Raw genomic sequence first — 5,814 nt, 5'->3', positions numbered from 1 at the left:
TATGAGAAGAAAAGTTTCCTAGAACTCGGTCACAGTTACACCCTCTGTCACTGTGTAGTCAAGGGCCACCTGTCTCCCTTGGAAGCCTTCTTCCCATTCTTTTGGGGTAAGACATTGAAAGATAATCAGTGCTGTGAGATGGTTTGGGCCCTAATACTACTAATACTACTATTCAGTGCAGGTTCTAGAACCCCTTTCATCCACACAGGGGTAGAGTTGGGGGATAAAAACTTGAGTTAGAAGACAACATTTTATTGGTGTTTTGTTTGCCTAGATAGTAAGATAAATGAACAGACAAGTCCCTCATCTTGCTGCAATGACCACTTAAATGATCAACAGGCAGGCATGGTCTGGTCATTATTGGGCAAAGAGTTCAGAGACCAGAAGTTCATAAGTTAGTTGCCAGTATTCAGCTCCACCTTCAGTCACAATCCTTTGGAAAGGATGGACACACGTATCGTGCCTTCAAACCTCAATAGCCACTGCACTTCACACACCTTTGGGTTCAATAGGGTACTCAAGGACTGAAGTGGCTGCTGCCAACGTGTAAGGTATTTGTAGGGTGTGTAGATTAACCCAGCCTCTGGCCCTGGAGGGACAATCACAGCAGAATGGTGAGGAGTTCCTTTTGGCATGACAGAGGTCTGTATTTGTCTGATAAAATGCATTATGGTAGAGTCAGCTGGAGATGAATACTCAGGGTTACTGGTGAGAGAAAAGGTGCAGCCCCATTTATGATCCTAGGAGCAGCCTGGGCTATTGCCACAAGAGAAAAACCAAGCAAGGGCTGATGATTTATTGTTGGCATCTCTGCAGGTGTCATTCAGAATCAGAAGCTCCATCAGCTGCATCTTCTTCAGTTTGCCCAATATAGTGACACATATCGGATGTACCTTATTCTCAAAATTTTATGAAGGATGGATAAAATTAAGGTTTTATAATTTTAACTCAGTTTGAACTGTTTTCCTTTTCTGCTGAAGGTACCAGTATTTGCTTCCTTTCTTCAACTTCCCTGTATAGTTTTACTTTGCTCTATGGGTACATCTGAATCTTCATGTATATGCTTCCAATTCAGTTTGCTCTATGTTGCTCCTCCTTTATCTCTCATTGATCCTTTGCCTTAGGCCATTGTTTCACATCCAGTTTCTGCCTCAAGCTCTTTAACGGTAAATTCTCTGAGGCCAAAGATCCTCCCAGCAAAATTAAAATCTAGATATTTTAAATTTTTGAATTTTTTACACAAATAGAGACTTATTTTGTTCTTTAATATTCTCCAACTCTGTCCATTTACCTTTCAATGCTATAATTTCATTCTTCTTTAAGGCTGAATAATATTCCATTATGCATATATACCACAGTTTGTTTACACATTTGATTGTTGAAGGACATCTAGATTGTTTCTATGGTTTAGCTACTGTGAAATCAGCTGCTATGAACACTGATGTCACTGCATTACTATGGTGTGATTTTAATTCTTTGGCTTATACACCTAAGAGTGAGAATGCTGGGTCAAATGGTGGTTCCATTAAGTTTTCTAAGGAATCTCCAATCTGCTTTCCAAAGTGGTCACACCATTTTGCAGTCACAAAAATTTGAATATTCTTTTACAGACACATATAGTTTCTCTCATGTTCTGAACAACAGGTCCCACATAATCAGAGAATTTTGCACTCCTTTTCTTTTTTGTACTGCCATTTAATGTGTGTACATGTCTTTAAGTACTTTGCTAAGTTCTTCCTCTGGCAGTCACTAGAAATGGTTGAAGATCCTGCAGAATTTAGACAGGATGCTCAAGAGCTTCTTGTCCTTCACCAACTGCATCAGGTTTTCTGGGATTATCATTTCCCTTGCCAATATTCCAGGCTCTGCAGATCACTTCCCCTAATGTCTTAGCACCAACACCAGAGAGGAGGAATGGGCAGGGGCAACACCTGAGCACTGTCTGCTGGTGACCCAGTGTGCCTCTCTGCACTGACTCCTGCTCTGGGCTCAGAGCTGAGGCCCATGGAGACTGGCTTGTATATATAAGCTACAGTGAAAGTTGAGGAATGTGTATGTCTTCCAATGTGTGGAGACACAGTGACATTTACCACAGTAGTTATGGTGGCCCAGCTGGATGGACGATCTTATCTCCTAGATGTATGCTAATAGAGGACTTGGTGACAGGAGACAAAATCTGCTGTTTAGGGCACGCCCTCCAGGAGAATCCCAATGCAGACCATGGGAGTTTAGCAACAGTCATGTCACCTGCTGCAGATAATTACACACCTTTTGAAGAACAGCTCATGGTGAAAATCCTTTTGCTGGTAGGTAGAAAACAACATCAGTCATCACTTGAACATGAGGCCAGAACTGTGTGATTTGCCAGTCAGAAAGTCAAAGAGGCTTAGCATCGTGGATAATTTGCATCTGGGAAGGAACAAGAGCAGGGCTCCATCCAAGTATTCTGCATGGGTACATGGTAAAGGCCACATGTCTCCAACTTTCCATTATCCAGACCCTCTCCCAGGAGTCTCATACATGTCCCCTGGGTGGAGATGAGGCTTTTTGTACAAGTTGAGTGTGACACTACTGCTACCTGAGGATTCCAGTTCAACACTGTCTAATAAGAATACACAGAATGCTGATTATGCAATGTCTTCTAACCACATTAAAATTAAAAAGGCATGCATAATTATTTTAATAATGTTATATAACCTCCTATATCAAAAATATCATTTCCACAAAGAATTGATGAACACTTATTTATGATATAATTTATATTCTTTTCTCATGTTGTTTCTTTGAAATACATTTTATATATTTATGTTACATGTCAATTTGGACAGTAAAATATTCTCAGAAATGTTTGATCTGTTTTCTATTTTCTCATTAACATTTGTTAAGGTAGATTTACTCTACCAAATAACTGAAGCATGCTTGGAACTTTTCTAACCACAGAGTTGTTAACAGAAATAATATTTACCCTTTGATATTTACATCCAGATATGTAAATGTGATTTGTGTTTATTAGAAGAAATTCTACTTTGAAGGAAATGGATGTTTGTTTCAAAACTACTGTTTGACCAACTATCTTATGAAGTCCATAATTTAAGTAGTATATTAACACAACTCTTCTATATAGTATAATTGTTTAAAATTTTTATTTCTTCTTTTTAGATATACATGACAGTAGAGTGGTTTTGTGTGTGTGTGTGTGTGTTGTGTGTGTGTGTGTGTATATATATATATATATATATATATATATATATATATATATATGGAATATGATTTACCAATCTTGTGATTATACATGATTCAGAGTTACACTGGTTGTGTATTCATATATAGAGATAGAAGTTATATAAATAATCTAATTTGGGGGTATAAAAAAGCAGTCTTTTCCACTGTTCAATGTTACAAGTTTCTGCTATTTTCACATTTATGTTCACAGAAATGTAGTTTTGATTTTAAATGACTGTTTTCATCATGATGTTTTTAATGTAAAGAAAATAAACTCTGTGTTTGCAAAGTAATGAAGGTATTTTGGTACCAGATCCTAATCACCAAAGAGTGATCTGAGAAGGAAATGATCCTGATGATGAGGTAGATCTTAATTCAATTGGTGTGTCTCAGGTGGCTTCCTTCCTTAGACACACACATGTATTCCCCAGCAACTCATGAACAAAATGTCCATGCTTTTATGAAGAGAGATTATTCATGTGGTCATGACAATGTATTTCCACTCACAGAGGTGACCTGCCTATAGCCAGGTGGAAACAGCAGAATCCATCCCTGAGTTCTAATATGGGGTTATTCCCTATGGGATGTACCCAGGTACCTCAGAGCAGATGGATAACATTAGACCTTTCATCATGGCAGATTGATATTTGTTCTCAGTGAAATAGGCATTTACCTTTGAGAGACCTTGTTTTCCTTGCCTGCAGTGCTTCTGTCAAAACAGTTATCCATGGACTTAGTGAACAGCTTAACCACCATTGTGGTTTTCAACATGGGTCTTCTGAGCACAATGCTTATGTCACAGCCAATAAAGGACAGAAATCAGGTATATTCCTGCCATTACTACTCTTACATTTTCCCAACATTCTAAAACACCAGATTTGACAAAAAGGTTGACTGGCTTTTGAGGAGTCAAAGATGAATCTTGGTGAGTGGTTACACCCATATCCAATACATGATGATGTTTGTGTCATAGGCAGGATTCCCAGAACTGGAATGAGGGCATGGGAATGGGAGTGATTCCATTAGTGACTCACTAGCACAATGTTTGTTTCCCATTTCAGCAAATCAGTCCTATATTGGTCTAGTGCAGAGGACTTAGTTCCAAACAGAGGACACAAGAATGACTGCTCTAACCTAGGTCCAAGCCTCCCTCTTGCTACTCATGACAAGGAATCGTTAGACCAAGTTGGGGCTATTGGGTCATGATTGGTCCTGATAATCAGAGAAATTAGTTTGCCGCTGCTGACTCAAAATAAGGAGACAATGCATGGAAATAAGCATGTTCTCTAGTCCTTCCTTGGACTGCAGTTAAGGTCAGAATACCAAAACAAACCAACTGAGCAGGGCTATTGCTGCACCAATATTGTTTTAATTGACACTACTAGCTAGAGGTCAACACTAGCCAAAACTTTTTTTTATTTTGGTGGTCAAGGGACTTAGAAATGGGAAGTGAATGAAGTACCAATGATGATCAGAGGAATTAGAATTCTATGAAAACATTTATTTTAATGTGAATATATTTGAATATGTTTTCCTTCCCCTGTCTGACCTAGTGTCATCTAACATAGGTGTGTTAAAAATAGGTAACTATCTAAGCCTGGGGACACATTCTCCTGAGTTCAATACCCTGTACAAAAGGAAGAAAAAGTAGTTAACAATTTATTTCAATATTTAATTTACAGAATATCATAGATGGAGGAAAATGAAACACTTGAGGTCAAAAAGTATATTGTATTCTCTTGCTGGAAAAAAATGCACATTTTTCGTTTTGACACTTTGATGGATCATCTTATTAGATGTAGCCTGGATATCATAATTATCTTTAGGTAGAGACTGAGTGATCATGGAAATGGAAATGAGTTTCTGGTTGACACAGGTGGGATACGGTGCCTTTTTCAGTTACAAATATAATAGCTTCAGTGCGTTTCTCAAAATTCATCACATGTATATTTCTGGTAGGAGGAGGAATGCTTTCTGTTGTACAAGCTATAGAGGATAGAAGTGAAGCCCTTCAATCCTGTGACTCATACCTATATATTTGCATCTGTTGGGTCACTATATAGAGAGGAGGGGTCAGGTTGTTCACATGTCCTTGGTTCACCTCCAGCATGGTTCTGATGCTTCAAGTCTTTCATAACCCAGAATAACTAGGAAGTCTGGGTCTATTTTCATTCTGCCAAATGCAAGGAATGAGTGGTACTAGATGGGGCATCAGGATATTTACCATGGAATTTAGCAGCATAGAGTAGCTTTCTTAGTATAGTGTGGCCTTCCTGAATCAATGATTAGTCAGGTATGTTGTTGGTGTGATGAAAAACCCAACAAGAATAAATTAGAGGACATTTTTTTTTGACTTAGGTTTTCAGAGTTGTCAGTTCACATAAGGCCATCTCAATTGCTCTGGGCCAAACTGAGGCAGAATATCATGGCTGAATGACATAGAGAAGGAAAGCATCTTGAATAATTAGAATCAGGAAGCAGAGAGACTTCAGTCTCTTGAGAGAACAAGAACAAAATATAAACCCCAAACTCTCATCCACAGTGACAACTTCATTCAGCCATAGTCTACCTGCATATAGTTACCACCTATAT

The 5,814-nt window shown here is 38.5% G+C and overlaps 1 pseudogene; it reads right to left on the bottom strand.

Moving 5' to 3' along the window:
* Positions 1-489: 489 nt before the first annotated feature.
* On the bottom strand, positions 490-1,842 carry LOC124106621 (KH domain-containing RNA-binding protein QKI-like; annotated as a pseudogene).
* Positions 1,843-5,814: the final 3,972 nt, after the last annotated feature.

The sequence above is a fragment of the Marmota monax genome, unplaced genomic scaffold, assembly GCF_021218885.2.
Source record: "Marmota monax isolate L192 unplaced genomic scaffold, Marmota_monax_Labrador192_F-V1.1 WCK01_AAM20220418_F8-fsc00416, whole genome shotgun sequence".
NCBI lineage: Eukaryota > Metazoa > Chordata > Mammalia > Rodentia > Sciuridae > Marmota > Marmota monax.
Note: the sequence above shows the minus strand (reverse complement) of the source record. Positions and strands in the feature narration are given on the sequence as shown.